Source organism: Rhinolophus hipposideros, assembly GCF_964194185.1.
Source record: "Rhinolophus hipposideros genome assembly, chromosome: X".
NCBI lineage: Eukaryota > Metazoa > Chordata > Mammalia > Chiroptera > Rhinolophidae > Rhinolophus > Rhinolophus hipposideros.
This window is the reverse complement of record NC_138046.1, coordinates 126,649,205-126,666,034: the sequence shown is the minus strand read 5'-3', so window position 1 is coordinate 126,666,034 and position 16,830 is coordinate 126,649,205. Positions and strand designations below refer to the sequence as shown.

The 16,830-nt window shown below is 48.1% G+C and overlaps 1 long non-coding RNA gene across 7 annotated transcripts; it reads left to right on the top strand.

Annotated features, from left to right (window-relative positions):
* The first annotated feature begins 465 nt into the window (after positions 1-465).
* On the top strand, positions 466-15,211 carry LOC308494903. 7 transcript variants are annotated; one of them, XR_013992958.1, is made up of 8 exons: positions 466-912; positions 1,265-1,316; positions 1,825-1,986; positions 4,986-5,097; positions 5,475-5,580; positions 6,283-6,395; positions 10,656-10,879; positions 12,120-13,776. It is a non-coding gene; the product is annotated as an uncharacterized lncRNA (long non-coding RNA). The 7 variants fall into 7 exon arrangements; XR_013992959.1 differs by having other exon boundaries at positions 6,071-6,395; XR_013992955.1 differs by lacking the exon at positions 12,120-13,776 and adding an exon at positions 14,312-15,211 and having other exon boundaries at positions 4,986-5,580; positions 6,071-6,395.
* The last annotated feature ends 1,619 nt before the right edge of the window (positions 15,212-16,830 follow it).

Sequence of the window (16,830 nt, the reverse complement as noted above, 5' to 3'; positions counted from 1 at the left end):
ACGGAAGTTCTCATGTGTGCACCGTGGGAGACCCCACCTCTGATTTCCCAGTGCCTCAGGAGGCAGGAGCAGCCAGGGCTGGAGAGGCCCTGAGCTGCCCCATGGGAACTTCAGAGGCTGGCACAGAGAAGGCAGGACCCGACCCAGGTGGAAACAGCGTCCCCTCAGACCGCAGCGCAGTGACAATGCAGGGAGGTCCCAGGGCCAGCCTGGTCCCTGATCAGGAAGGGGAGATACAATCAGTCAGCACAGCCACTGGCCACCCGGCTGCCCCATCCCAGCCACTGCTCCCCCACCCCCCATAGCATAGGCTGGAGTGAGGGTACTGCCTTCCCACGGGGTGGGGTGGGGGCAAAGAGGGCCCTGCACTTCAGGAGCTCCCAGAGGGCAGGAGGGCAGCTGCCATGCTGTTCTATGAGTCTCTTGTCTGTGAAAGGGGTAGGGGTGGTGGTCAGTTCCGGGGTCTGAAGGAAGATCCTTGCAGGTGCGATGACCCAGCCCAGCGAGTGGGACAGACAGGATGTGCAGTCAGGGGGCTTTGCAGTGCCTCTGGGGGGTGGGGGGAGGACACCAAGTACACACACACACACACACACACACACAGACACTCACAGTTTCCATTTCTCCAGGGTATGCCAAGGAGGGTAACCAGAGTCTCTGACATTGTTCAGTAAACGTAATTGTGTCCTCCACATCCATCAGAAACCCACAATGGACCTCAGAGAGAGAAAGAGCAGCATCCAGGTGTGAAGGTCCAGGCAGGCGTCAGACAAAAGGTCGCGCAGTTCCCTGCTCACCAGACAGAACCGGATTTTTAATGCCCGAAGATGAACTCAGTGCACAGACCATCCCCCGGAGCACCGTGGTCAGCTCTGGTGCGTTCTGGAGGGTCGCCGTCGGTGTACGTGCTGGGTGAGTGTTTAATTCAGTGGAATGCCCGGAGTTGCCTTGGGATGAAGGAGAATGTGATGGATAGAACAGGGCCTGATGGATAGAATTGTTTGTGCAGTTAAGTACAAATACAATAGATAGGAGGGACTACAGTTAATCTTAACCACTGTCCGCTGCTTAAAACTCAGTGCCCAGGCCTGCATGTGGTTACCGTGACATAACATCCCCCGTTGCCCACACCCTCACGTTCACCTGAAACACTCTCTCACCGGGAGGCCCACTCTGCAAAAGTTATTCTTTAGTTATTCTTGGTCCTGCTGTGAAACCCTGCAGTTGGGAATGCATGCTTCATTCATTTCCTTCTGCTCCCCAGTCCCGTAGGAGGAAAACTCTGCTGTCCCTGGAGAAAATTACTTCAGAATCAGGTAAACAACTGGTTTCTAAATCAAGACATGCAAGCTCCTTATTAATGATTTCTCTTTCTATGGGTGCCTCTACCTTGGGAGTCCGTGAGCCGCAAGCTCGGGACAAGGGTGGGAATCGGTGGATATTCTCTGAGTGATAAGGGCTTCCCCTTTTTAACCTGTGTACCTTTGACCGAAGCCTTCTTTCCTTTTGAAGTATGTAAAGCAACCTGAAAATCCAGGTCAGACCCCGCGGGTCCTTGGAATTTTAGAAAATCAGCGTAGGTACGTGGCAGTGCCATCATTTAGCTTTCGCACTGTTTTGCCAAACAACAGGTCACGACCCATCAGATCATGAAGTCAGCTGCCAGGCAGCAATGAGCATTTCTAAAAATCCAGTGTGTGTTAAAACAACAGCAGGTGCTGCATGCTACGAGGCTATGGATTGTGTGAAGTAGCTTTTGTTTCATTGAATGTACGTGTACACACACGTACATGCTCACTGATGGTGTACACGTTATGTCAGCAGGGTTGGAAGAACAGACTGTGAAGCTGAACCACTGATGGGTGCAGACATTAAGGAGCCAGGGAAAGCCAGCCCATTCCCCATAGTTTGGATGGAAAGGAAAGGATAAATTTCTTGATCAAGCAAAGTGATCAAAGGACGTCTTTCAGGGAGAGAAGATACCTGGTGAGCCGAATCAGTTGGGTTTCATTTTAGCTCCCAGTAGCATTTAGAAACTCATGAACAAGGACATGTGTGGGCCTGGGTGGGGCAGGCAGACAAGAACAAGGGAAGGGTCTCCCAATCCCCAAAGTGTCCTGTATGACTAAGAGAAGCAGGAAAAAGATTTCCTCATTTCTGATTGTCTGTCTGAGCAAGCATTGGCCGTGGGCCGAAACAGAGATTGGTGTGGACCCCAGGTGAACTGCTGTCTCTAGGTTAGTTTACTGAAGGAATGTGTGTCTTTTTCTGAATGCACTACATGTCTTTAGAGAAAGTTGGGATAGGTCCAGCGTTTTATATAGAAGATTGAACCTCTTTCTAGACAGATTTTGGACATTGTCTTTCTCTGGCTTGACTTGATTGCCTAACGTAATCCAATAATAATTGTTTGTGCCTCTGCTTCACTTTGAATGCAATATGTGTGTGTGTGTGTCTGTGTGTGTCTGTGTGTGTAAATACATATACATATACAAGGTCAAGCTCCTATGGAGTGAGGTGCCTCTTGCTGCCTCATTCCCCGGACCTCCATGATGTGTCACCTGACATAAAGCTCGCTGAGACTTGGTCAGCTGTTCCGGTTCCAGGATTCCACAATTCATTTTCATATAACTCCATTTGTTAACTGTCCATTTGTTCTCAAAATCTATGACTGGTTAGTGTGTATGTAAGTGTGCATGTGTGTTGGAGTACTGAAACTATGGTTATTTTCCCTTCTTGATGGATTTTTGTGAGATGGCGATGATGGTGATGATGATGGTGGTTATGATGGTGATGATGGTGATGATGATGGTGATGGTGGTGATGGTGATGTTGGTGATGGTGATGGTGGTGGTGATGGTGACGGTGATGGTGACGATGATGGTGGTTATGATGGTGATGATGGTGATAATGATGGTGATGATAATGGTGATGGTGGTGATGGTGATAGTGGTGATGGTGGTGATGGTGGTGGTTATGATGGTGATGATGGTGATAATGATGGTGATGATAATGGTGATGGTGGTGATGGTGATAGTGGTGATGGTGGTGATGGTGGTGGTGATAATGATGGTGATGATGATGGTGATGGTGGTGATGGTGGTGATGGTGATGGTGGTGATGGTGGTGATGATGGTGATAATGATGGTGATGATGATGGTGATGGTGGTGATGGTGGTGATGGTGATGGTGGTGATGGTGGTGATGATGGTGATAATGATGGTGATGATGATGGTGATGGTGGTGATGGTGATGATGATGGTGATGATGGTGATGATGATGATGATAGTGGTGATGGTGATGGTGGTGGTGATGGTGATGGTGGTGATGGTGGTGATGGTGATGATGATGGTGATGATGGTGATGATGGTGATGGTGGTGATGGTGATGGTGATAGTGGTGATTGTTATGATGGTGATGATGGTGATGGTGGTGATGGTGATGGTGATAGTGGTGATGATGATGGTGATGATGATGGTGGTGATGGTGATAAAGGTGGTGATGATGATGGTGATGGTGGTGATGGTGATGTTGGTGATGGTGATGGTGGTGGCGATGGTGGTGGTGATGATGATGATAGTGGTGATGGTGATGGTGGTGGTGATGATGATGGTGATGGTGATGATGGTGATGATGATGGTGGTGATGGTGATGGTGGTGATGGTGATGATGGTGATGGTGATGATCACGATGATGGTGGTGATGGTGGGGATGAAGAAGATGACAGTGGTTGTGATGATTGGTTAGGTTAAGTCTACATGTTGACTTAATTGGAAACAGACTTGCTAATTTAGGCAAAAAATAAAGGAAGTGATAAAGCCAAAAGAAGCTAATGGACTAAAAATGGATGCTTTCATAATAGCAGGATGTCACCTTGAGGTTCAGAGAGCATTTTGACCTTTTGGCTCCTGGTTCCTGCTTTTTTTAGTCTCCTGGCTGTGTTACCTTGAGGATATGCCCTTTTGTTATTGTGGAAATCAAAGTTGATATGGGGCGGTCCAATGGAAAAGAGCTAAGGTTTAATGTCCACATTCTTAACACATTTAAACTCATATTTCAGATTTACCACATTTTCATCTGCAAACTGAAACATTGAGTCTGGAGAGACTTGCATGTAAAGGGAAGCAGATATAGTCCAGGTGCCTCTTAAAATGGGATCGTTTTTATAAGAAAACCTCCCTCAAATTTTTGAGGTAACTGGTGTGTTCCAAAAGAGAGGTGCCTTAAACTCGGTGAACTGGAAAGGTACAGATGAGTCAGCAGGGCCCATGACACATTCAGACTTCAGCCAGTTTTTCTTCTAGTTTATTCCTTCCACTGTGGGTTAGTGACACAACTATAGAAAATGCAGAAAAGGGAACATTTTTCTTGTAAAGTACCAGACAGGGGTCCATCCACCATGGCTTCAGGTTTACAAACGTACCCAAACAGATGTGGGCAAACTCTCACAGCGTTACTTCTGTGACAGTGGCCCTAGGACAATTATTGTATATTCTAGATGGGCTACATTGCTTTGTCTTTATTTTAAATTTTGTTTTCATTTGGTCCATGGGGTAGGAGTATGGCAAACCCAGACATCAAAAACGCCGGGGCAAATGAACCATGTCGACCATGCATTCTAGTTTAAGATTTTTAAATTTTGAAATTAAGTTGACATCCCGTTTTCAACGTTCAATTAACGGCCATAGGCTGTGGTTTGGAAGTAGCAGGTTCTTTAAACGCACACCTCAAATAAGTTTTTTCACATTGCGAAGGATGGATTATCATCCATTTCTCTACCCCACATTTGGAATCTAGAAAACACGTTGGACAATTTGACTAAAAGTGTAAGACGTGCTGTTGTCATTTGACTTAGTTATCAGGGCATCCAGTAGACGCCAACTCTTAGAAGTCACGCTTTCTAAAACAATTGTTGTAAGGTATCTGTAATCAGGCATCGTATTTCGTTCATCAGAATACCCTTCATGTAATGTACTATCTGTTAGAATTTGCATTCAGGTTTGTAGCTTCTCCACTGACATTTGAAACGCTCGTCCGTGATGAGAGGTCAAGAACCCACTTGCATTCATATTTCAGAGCATTACCCTTGGCATACAGGTGGGTCCTTTAAAAACTGATGGTCTGTTTCTGAGTCAGAGGGGGAGAGGTGAGGAGATAGATTGGTCTAGGAGGCCTCATGTTACTTTCTACGACCTATGTAGGGTGGTTCTGCAACATACTGAAAATCAGGGGTGCCCTGCAAAATTAGAACACTGTGACACACTAGCCCTGGGACAGCTTGTGTCCAAATGCTGAGTTGTAAACGGGAAGTGAAAGGTGCCCACTTTTGTGACAAGCTCACTACCCGCTACGCCCTTCCAAAGAGACGGGAAATCCCTATGAACAAAGAGGAAGCCCTGGGTTACTCAACTGGATATTTAACAGGCAAATTCAGAGTTCAGACTTTAACACATTTTTCTTCTACTTTATTCCAGCAACTATGGGTTGGCGACACAACTAACTACAAGATGTGGGAATCCTATTCTTTAATGTAGGAATGCCCTTGGGGTCAACATTGGTGAACCCCAGGCTGAATGCAAGGTAAGGTGGGAGTGTCTCAGTAGGAGAGAATGTGGGGCCTGAGGATTTGGAGGGGGGGGTACGGACAATATGGATTAGTCCATTACCCTTCATGCTGTTTCAAGTATTAAAATATTTTACATCCAGCCAATCCCTTTGAGGGTGGTATTATGGTGTCCCCTTTTCAAGTGAGCCAGCTGGGGGCAGTGAGACAAAGTGGGGTTTGAACCCCAAAATTATTTGGCGGACAATTAATTGTGAACAGAATTATGTTCTGTTTCTAAAAGGGTGGAAGATATGGGTCTAACAGAAGTGGATTTTTGAAACCTCTCCTGTCTTCAACACAAAAATCTGCATTTCCAAGTATAAAGGTGGATTTGGGTGGTCACACGGGGAATCAGAAAACTTGTTATTCCAAAGTTTTTTTTTTAAATCTGTATTATCAAATTTTAATCTTCAAATTTTAATTCTTGAATCATGCCCATATTTGTACGATGTCCACCTCACGCAGTTTTCGTCTGGCTGGACAGCGTGAATGAAACTCTGTGTGCAGACTGTGGTGGACCATTTTGCAAGTTCCCTGGAAAATGGAGCACGACCCAAATTGTTATGGGACTCTGGGCCTTTTCCGGGGACGGGAAAGGCCCTGGGAAGATGCTCGTGCAGGATTGTCACGTGTGTGTTTGGACCTGACGACGCTCCCCGTATGGGTTCTTCCCCCAGCAGGTCGCAGCGGGGATGGGGAGCGTCCAGGTGGGAGGAGGCCGCGTTGAGCCCGGTTTCCGTTGTCTGAGCGCGCCCCCTACCGGCCCCAAGGGCGCAGCGCCACCTGCTCGGTAGGTTTTCAACCCCGCCCCCCACCCCAGGTGGGGCACACCTGCCTACCCTGCACATGGGATGCTTTGCACAGGGGCCACCCGTCGTCCCTCGTTCTGAGAAAGGTGCGCAAAAGGACGTATCCACCTTGTTCCGGTGGGTTCAGCCTTTTAGAAGTAAAGTTTGTGATAATGTGCTGGGTTCTTAAGGGGAAGGAAGGGTCGGGGAAAGAGACAGGGAGAGGGACAGCCAGCTCCCAGTGCTGACCCAAGAAAAGGCAGCAGGAATTGTTTTGCACAGTCCGCTGGCTGTGCCGTCCACGGCCAGGGAGGCTGGGCCCCAGGTTTCTGGGTCCCCAATGGGGACAGGTATTCCTACATCACCAGGATATCTCGGGAGGCTGGTAGCCTGTGGATGGGGTTGAGGTGGGGGTGGGGAAGAGAATGAAACTCTGTGCAGACTGTGGTGGACCATTTTGCAAGTTCCCTGGAAAATGGAGCACAACCCAAATTGTTATGGGACTCTGGGGAGAAGGGGAGAGGGAACCACAAGAGCCAAGACGACATTTCCTAGTGGGGTAGAGACTAGGAATCAGTTGGTCTGCTTCAACTGAAATAAAAAATGGTACCAGTAGGTAGGAGTCTGGGAGTTCCTCCAAAGATAAACCACGGACTTACTGTATGACCCAGCCATTCCACTCCCATGTGTGTGCCCCAGAGAAATGAAAACACGTGTCCACTCACAGCGTGTGTATGCAATGTTCACAGCCGCCCCAAAGTGGAAGCACCCCACATGTCCATTGGCAGACAAGCAGATAAATAAACTGTGGTCCGTTCACACACGTGGATTATCACGCAGCCACGAAAAGGAGGGAGGTTCTAACACTCACCACAATGTGCATGGACCTGAAGGAGACGATACTCAGTGACAAAAGCCAGACACAAAAAAAACCACATACTACATGATTCCATTTATATGCAACGTCCAGAACAGGCACGGAATGCGGATTAGTGGTTGTCAGGGACAGGGGGGCAGAAGGGAAATGGGGAGGGATGGCTTCATGGGTGCAGGGTTTCTCTGTAGATTGTGATGATGGTGATACAACTCTGTAAATATACTAAACACCATTGAATGATACGCTTAAAATGGGTACACGTCATGGTCTTTGCACATGTTGCTACAAAGCTGTTTACAAATATTTCAGAGCTGTGACCGTCCTTGTGTACCCAACTGTGTTGAGTATGCCCACTACCAACCGGAAGTATGATAAGGCGTCAGTCCCACGGCCTGGGGTCCAGGTGGCATTTTACACACAGACGGCCTCCTAATACGTTCCTAATACATGAAAGTGAAAGAGGCTATTCATTTGGGGGTTTTGTTTCCCTTCTCTTCAGGTTGTCACAAAGGGCGGGGTTTCCTTCTCTTTTAAAGCTGAGGCATACTCCATTGAGGGTGCAGACCGCCTTTTCTTTATACACTCATCCACTGGCCACACTAAGAGGGTTCGCCTGTGGCTTGGGTTTTAAACATCCTTCGTCAGATTCTATGATTAGCCTTGGTTTTTCTAGACTTTGTCTAAACCAAGTCACGCGTCCAGGTCTGTGTGTGTTCCTTTGATGACGCACCAGCCCCCATTGCACAGTATGAAAAAGAACCATGTTCCCAGGGGCAGACAATGGACCTCCTTTGCGGGCAACTTCATGGCTGCTGAGACGCCCTCGCCTTTCAGGTGACACACAGTTAACGACATGGCCCAGAGGACATTGTGCTGGTGGGACAGGCTAAGAGGATGGAGTTAAAGTCCGTCTCATCCCGGAGACATGGAAGAAGCTCTGAATCCTTCCAGTTCATCCTGATCGTGCCAATGGGAGCCCTGAAGACCAGGAAAGCCAAGTGGCTTGTCCAGGGTCCGCATCTGCTTGCACACGACGTAGCACCTGGGTTTTTCAACTCTCCGTGCTGACGTTGGGCAAAGGACCACTGATTCCCAGAGCTCGTTCTTTGTCACCTCCCAACAGCAGCATAGCCTCGCGCTTCTGTCACTTGTGAGGGAAATGGTTTCCATGTCATGATGGTTTCCCTGTGGTGTGTAGTATCAGTCATTCTGGAATATTCTTTGGTAGAAAGCACCAACAGTGGTGCCAGTGAGCACACAACAGCCCCCATCGGTTATACACCCACCTTCCCTCACATCCTTTCCTCTCTTTGCTGCATTTGTTGGCTGTCATCAGGACGGACCACAGGTAGCATTTATTTGGGTGGCTGATGTATTTTGAACTCTTTGTCTTCAGCTGGGCACAGAAGGCTTAAAATGTCAGGCAGGTGAGCTGGGGCAGAGGTCAGTGTGTCTCTCTCTCTCTCTCTTTCTGTGTGTGTGTGTGTATGTGTGTGTCCAGCCTCCTACAAATCCATCCTGTCGATGGGTTTAGACAGAATTAAGAGGCTCAGCCACCACAAGCAGGATTAACCAAGTGTCCCCTAGGATGGGGGTTATGAAGAAGCTCACATTTTATCGTATCTGGTCCATGCAGATGAGCAAGGCACTCCCTCTGGGACAGCAGCTCCAGCTCCACACTAAAGAGCCTCCATTTACTGTTGTTATTTATTTTTATTTTTTTGACAATGCCAATGGAAGCCAGCCAAAAAAGGTGGAGTTGTCAACTACAAACCTTCAGAGTCAGTCATTTTCTCAGTAGTGTTTCCAGCCAAAGGTAGTCGGCCACATGCCAAGCACGTCTCTTACCAGCAGACGTCCTTGTTGTATGGCTGTAGAAGGTAGTGAGCTGCTCTCCCCTTTCCCCCAGTTTATCGAACCGTTTTCAGAAGGTAAATCTCCGCATGACCACAGCTTTGAATATTTAATTAATCAGTGCTCCCAAAGACAGACAGAATTTTCTCCTTGGAAGCAACATAAAAAAGGAAAGCTGATCCGTCATGCAGTTATGCTTCTCGTAAGCATTTCCCCAGGGGCAAGAGATGTTCTCTCTTATATTAAAAAACAAAACAAAACATAAACTCTTGACTTCTCATTAGCCCCTAAAAATATTGTGGTGATTTCCATTCTATGAAAAATGCCCAGTTTCAAGAGGCACTGGCTGGGGAGCGGAGAGGGGGAGAGTGGGTTAGCTTGCCTCCGGCCAGGATACCTGGCTATCGATTACATTTTGTTTTTAAATTATTCAACTAAATTATGAACCAAGAAGTAAAATTCATATTCAGTGTCAAGTTCAGGACACTTGAGTGTTGTAACTTCTCTACCAGTGAAGGGTGTAATAGGACACCCCTCCAGGGGTGACCTCACAGGACTTCTTCATTCTATCACTGTAGACTTAAATGTTGTCTTTGAATCTCCAGAGATAAAGAAGTATGCAGACATTGGACAAAAGGGCACCCACTCACTTAAGGGATCTAAAAATCTCCTTGTAAGCAAGTGTTCTTGCTCTCTCCCATCTCAACCACAAGAACGTTCTTGTTTCCTCTCGTCCTTATCCTCTGAGACTCTTTGCCCTGTAAGCAAGTCTGTTGGTCTTTCATCAAAGGAGACAAGTCCTTCCCCATTGGGTCTTCAGAACCTCTTTCCTTTTCTGATAGCCTTCTGGTGGGAATGACTTGAGATTTGCTCCCAGAAAACGTGTGTATTAATATCATGTCTGTTACTTGTGGTCGAGAAATTAATAAATAGAGACAGATGGTTAGATAGACAGATAGATAGATAGATATAATGATCAGGAGGATAGATAGATATGGATAGATAGATGATAGATATAGAGATGGAAGAATGGATGGATGGATGGTTGGATGGATGGATGGATGATGGATGGATGGATGATGGATGGATGATGGTTGGATGGATGGATGGATGGATGGATGGATGGATGGATGGATGGATGGATGGTTGGATGGATGGATGGATGGATGGATGGTCAGATGGATGGATGGATGGATGGATGGATGGATGGATGGATGGATACATAGATGAATGATAGATAAGTATGTAGATAAAAAGTGGGTACAACTGAAAGAAACTGTGGATCTCAGGTGCCAGTGAAATTAAATGGAAATCCTTGAGAAGAGGCTTTTTGGTTGTACATGTTTAAAAATTCAAATGACTGGGCTAATACCCGCACCATAAGAAAAAGCAGGAGGTGTTGAAAACATATATGTTTCTCATGTCCCACTCAAGACTATTGCAATGACCAACACTCCAGACTTCTGTGATTTCTGTGACATTCCGGAAACAAGTCAGTGACGATGTTGATTTCTGCCGTGTGTGTGCACAGAGGTAAACCAGGATACAGCCTGAGGCAAAGGTGGTGGACCTCGGCAGAGCACCCTTTTTGGGGACACACTGGGAGGAAGGAAGCAGCATTCCCCAAGGAAGACGCCAGACCCAAAGGCCAGTTGTCCAAGACTCGAGAGCTGGACCACCTCCTCACGTGGGGAGGGCTCCCGCTGTCCCTGACGACTCACCGGGCTCCTGCATCGTGCTCCGAGAAGAAGGATGGTACGTACCACTCACAAGGAACCTTGAGTACCAGGGTTTTACATAGATGGTGGCATTGAATCCCACCTGAATGCAATGAGAAGACCACAAACACATCCCTTGCCCTGCTTCCTTTCGAGGGGCTACATGTATGGTATTGTTTACAGGAACATAGATGTTATAGCACTATAGAAATATTAATATGTGGCACCAGGTAACTTGGGGAAACACATGATAGAATGATGATAACAGATTGGTGTGGTGTGGTCACCCTGTCGGAATTCAAGCAGATATAAAGCGAGATGGCCTGGATCCCCACATGGGTGGGTGATACACGTCCTCTCGTTTGTACCTTTGAGCTGGATTTTCTGCCTGGGATCTGGGGTCGCTCTGGAGAGCAGAGGTGAATGTGGAAACACGTGGCCACAGACATTAGTGCTTTTTCTTTCTTCTTCACGATTCTCCTTCCGAATCCCTTTAATGATATGTACCTGCTAGTACTTTGGGGTCCGTTCTAAAAGGGAAAAAAAAGTCCTTTATGTCAGATGCAAATGGCAGGACTCATTCTGTGTTCGTGTGTGTGTGTGTGTGTGTGTGTGTGTGTGTGTGTGTGTGTATGTTCTTGGCTAAGGTTGTTCTAACTGGCGTGTCATTGTGAGGTTGGACATTGGGTTGAATGTCATCACTGCCAAAGGTGGTGGTTCCTGTGACTTGGGCAGGGATCACTTCTGTGGCTTATGTCCAGAAGAGAGGGGGGATTAATAAGTCACTGTCCCCCTGTGCCGCTAATTGTGTTGACAATTGACCACAAAATTGTTTTATTGTAAGGCATTTTTTTTTAAATCAGCTGAAGAAGAAATTGGTTTTTCATAGTATCCTGTAGCTGAAATGGGACCCCTCCGATTTTATTCGTTTATAAACAGTTAGAGCAAATAATCACATTTGGGAAGGGGGATGAGTCAAACATCTCTCATTCTAGAAGGAAGAGATACCACGGCCGGCCGGCTGATGGGCTGCGTTTCCCAAACCGTCAGCCTGCGTTCGCCTCATAATTACAGTGAACTGTGAGAAACACGCCCTTGTTGCTTTGGCTGCTAGATTTGCATATATCGCCCATTTCTGGGTAAGGTGCAGGGGGCCCCTGTCAATCGTGGAAGATGCTAACTTCATCCTAAGTCCACCTTAATTTTCGATCTCATTTTCCCTTTGTCTTACCTTTTTCGTGTATTTAAGCTTTTTTTTTTCCTTTGCACTTTTTCAGAAACCCACATCCCCTTCTGGAATAAGGGAAGACTATACTAAGTCTGATGTGCATACCTTTGTTGTGTGACATGAAACCAAACACCAAACCCCGCTGTGAAGGAAGCACACTCCCTCCCAGCTGCTTCTGCAAAGACTCTGGGGCTCCTGAGCTCACAGGGAGACACATCAGAAGTGACAATTGACACCTAACGTAACCAGAATGCCCCAGGTGCCCTGCACCCAGGAGTTCTGCGCTTTTAAAAGAAACAAGAGGAGCATCCAGCCGCAGAACAGCTGGGGAGATAGCAGGGCAGGGCTCACGTTAGCTCCCAGGTCCAACGTAGGCTCTGCTGCTTGAATGATTCTTGCAAATCTGAGAGTGATTTTGCAGACCCACCTCAACGGGGTGGCTGTGGTGACTTCCAGCTCTGCGTGCTGGATGGAGTCCCCCTGGGAGCTTGAAAACCACCAAAGCTGGGTCGTCCCCCTGCTCTGAGATTCTGATGTAATCGGGGCAGTGTCTGCATCCTCAGGGGTGGCACGTGTCAACTTTGGGGATGAGACTCTGATTATAATCAGTGCCCTGTGCCAACCGGCATCCGGGCTGAATTGCCATGCAAGACCATCATGACTCCATACTGGTTAATGACAGGGTCCACACAAATCTTGTTTCGTTATTAAGCGGGCAAGGCGTCTGTATGCACACTGCTCATGGGTCATGGACAAACATCCCTGAAAGTGGAGGGAGCCTTGGCAGACAATGGGGAGGTGAAGACAGGTGAAAGGAGGAAGTGACGGGCTTGCTTTCCTGTTGCTGCTGTAACAATAGGCAACGCTGAAGACAAATGTATTACCTGACATTTGTGGGGGTCCAAACTCTGAAATGGGGTTCCCTAGCTTACAATCACGGTGTCGGCAGGGCCACGCTCTCTGCAGAATTGCTGGAGAAGGATCCAATCCACGCCTTTTCCACCTTCTAGAAGCCACCCGCGTCTGTTGGCTCATGGTCTCTTCTTCCAACTTCAAAGTGCTTCATTCGGCCTTCTGCTTCTGTCAGTATGTTCCCTTTTGCTGTGGTCTCCCCTTTAAAAGGACCCTTGTGATTTGTTCACGATTGCGTGAAAAAATCCAGACTCGTGTCCCTGTTTCAAGATCCTGAACTTAATGCTATCTGCAAAGTCTCCCCTTTATCGTCATGGGGTAGGAAGAACCTTTCCCCTCCTAGGTTCTTCTGGCTGGTCTAGTAATCAAACTGACAGGAGACAGAGCAAGAAGAGCAAAATCACCAAATTGAATTCCATACGTACGTATGGGAACTCCACATACACGCGAGAGTCAAACACCCCACAGACACGAGAGGTCCAGAGACGTAAAGGGAAAGCGTGGTATATATGTCATTCTGAGCTAAAGAGGAGTAAGGCCATTTGAGGATGATAAAAAAGGAAAAAAAAGCAGATGGTCGATGATTAGAAGTTTGCCCTGCTGCAGTGATACGTCAAAAATGTTATTTCTGGTGATAACGTTTATTATGGGCAAAGCCTCTAATTTAAATTCTGTTTTTTTTTTTAAAGAGATGACTGTTTTTTTAAATTGTGTTGGAGAACAGGGTGTTTCTCCAGGCCCCATCAGTTCCAGCCGTTGTCCTTCAATCTAGTTGTGGAGGGCGCAGCTCAGCTCCAAGTCCAGTCTCCCCATCTCAAGATGCTTAACTTCATCCCGTCTGCAAATTCCCCCTTTGTCGTCATGGGAGGTGACACCTTGGTAGGCTGCAGGGATGCACACGTGGGCATCTTTGGGGAGCAGTCTTTAGACCACCTCATGGGTCTAAACAGTTGATGGGATCTGGAACTTGGCCAAGACACGGTGCCCTGTAGTCTGGGTCCACATGAATGAAGCTGCTGAAACAGGTGGTGCAGGATGGTGGTGTTGGCACCGGGGGTCCGTGGAGAGATTTGGGGGAGAGGCACTGCTAGCCTCCAACCGACAGAGGGTGCCATCTACATACAAAGGGAAAGCCACCCAGCTTGACCCTTTGTGTCCCCAGGACCACGTCTAAGCAATTCACCCTAATGGAGAAATGAAACCTCAAGGAGACGGGTAGCAATCTCACTGGGGTCCTCGCATATTTGAGTGTGTTTTCTCCTTTTACTGAGTTCTTCGGGTTTTTTTTTCTTTTTTTCTTTTTTTCGTTTTTGTTTTTATTCCCCCCAGTTGTGTGTAATGAGCACAGACCAGCTACACGATGGGAATGTGAACTCTGCACTCACACGGTCCAGGGAAGGATGACAGAGCGGACACGCGTGGAACGAGAATTGAAAAGCACCAACACAGACACAGCGTGGGGAGAAGGCATGTGCCCGGCGGGCAGGACCGTGTGAAAGACCAAGCATTTCAATGACTTTTGAAAAAAATGCCCTGCAGTCAGCTGTGCGGGGCCAGGTTCCCACTCAGAGCAGGGCGCCTACTCGGCATTGCTGAACAAGTGTCCTAGTGTCGGGCGGTGGCAGCTGCCAGCAGGGCGGGGAGGATGGAATGGGTGACGGAAGGCATCTGTGGGGTGGGAGCTCCTACAAACGGTCCCAACAGAAGAACCCAAGCTCATGTGGGGGCACAGGTCTTGTTGCCCTTTCACTGCCATACCTGGGGGGGGGTTCTCTTTGCTTCTCACTGGGTGGCCCCAGACATGACCCCTACAAAGGACGGGTCTGGGTCTTTAGTATCTCTTAGAAGCTGGGCGTTTGGCCCTCAGCACCACAAACAGCTGATTTCTGGAGCTGGCAACCAAGGATTGAAGCACTGGGAGAGTTGGGGGGCTGGGGACCCCTTTTCCTGCCCCAGTAGATTGCATTTCCACGTCCTGGAGTGTTGCAGCTGTCTTCCCTGCTGAGCAATAGGGTGCATTTGTGTCTGGGGTGTCACCCCACCATGCCCAGGTCAGAAGAGAACATGCAACAGACGACTCAGCTGTTTTGGGGCAGGGCATGTGCTGTTCACCCCCACGGCACCCACAGTTGAAAGTAGCAGAATGAGAGCAGTGAGATCAATGGTGGGAAGCAGGTTCCTGTAGAGATGGTTGCAGACATGGTGTCCTCATTATCGGATTCGTCTACTTTTCTGCCTTGTGACCTCAGCCGGGGTGGGTGCACCCTTTGTTGACCTGATTGTAGAAAAGGGATAAAACATCAAATGCCAGCTGTGGGGTCTCCCTTGTTACGTTAGAAAACGGCGCTTCCAGTTGTCTGGGTTTTATATTAGCAAAATCTGTGCAACCAGCAAGAAACATCAATTTGACCATCTGCCGCCCAATGTTTTGAGTTCTCATCCTATGACAAAAAAAAAAAGAATAAAAACTGTATTTGGCTTTCTATACCCTCAGATCCACAGGACCAGTATACTGAGAAATTTTAAGGCCCAACATACCCCTGAGATGGTTACAGTCTTTTTAAAGGGAAGGAGATGGGGAGGAGATGGGGAAATGAGACCCCTCCGGCATCGCTGGTAGGAAGGGAAGGTGGCCTCGCCGCTCTGGAACACAGAATTCCCCTGCAATCCCGTACTCCCGCCCAGAGGCGCGTATACCCAAAGGAACTGAAAACAGGTTTTCAAACAAAAACTTATCTCTGAAGGTTTATGGCAGCACTACTCACAAAGGCCCAAAGCTGCCAGGTGGGGACACCCCTGGCCCGAGGGGACCGCAGACTGGGGGACACACAGAGGGGCAGTTGTGATGAGGACAGAGCTGTCTGCATGGTCAAAGGCCGAGTCACAGGCTCATCCGTATCACAGTTGATGGCTCCCCTACACGTCTGGGTGCTGCTTGGCTCTTGTTCACGTGTCCGTCTGGGGTATTGCCTGGGTGATAACAAGGCCGTATGCAAATACCGAAGGAATGCGTGTGCATTTCATTGGCAAATGTTCCTCAGATCGTTTTCAGCAGACAACAATCCACAGATGTTCCTTCCGCGTGGCTTCCCTGGAGTCGTTTGTGTTTCTGAAGCAACTGGAGGCTGGAGATGGCCCTCCCCCACGCCTGTGTGTGCCCTCTCATCCATTGCGTGTCCATCTGCCCTGTAGGGTGCTCACAAGAGGTCTCTAGCAGAAGCAAAATTCAGCTGGGGATTGTGCCCGCGTCTCACCACCCATGGGCACAAAGCACTTCCTGCAGAAAGACCTTACGAGCCCTGGTGACGATGGCTGTCCAGGTCTGCGACTCTCTTCCAGCTCTGCTTCTATCTCTGAGACGTAAAATGCCAGAGTCATTCCACACCGGGCTCAGGGCAGGAAGGTAGAAATGCACCCATTTGTCTGCGCTGTTCTCCTCCAGCTGCATCCCTTCCAACCTCATGTCCCCAGACGTGACAAGGTCTGCCGTCAACTCAGGGATTAACCCCGACAGAAAGATGGGAGAGGACTCTGCCTTGCAAGTTCACGTTCCTCAGCTCTGCTGTCTCTCAGGGTCTGACCGGTGGGTCACAATGCACCTATCTTTCTCTTACCGGGCTTGGGAGGTCTTGCTCCTTGCACTGGTGTGTTTGGACACCCCAAAAGGTCTCGGGGTAAAATTCAGGGGGATCTGTAAACACGGGTGGGACAAAAATGTGCACCTGTATTTTCACTGGCTTGGAATGGAAGTTTTCAAGCTTTCCCGTAAGGACACAGGTGCTCGATCACAGGAGAGGTCTCTGGTATAATTTGATCTAACAAGTGTCATTTAGCTTGGGACTTTTTGA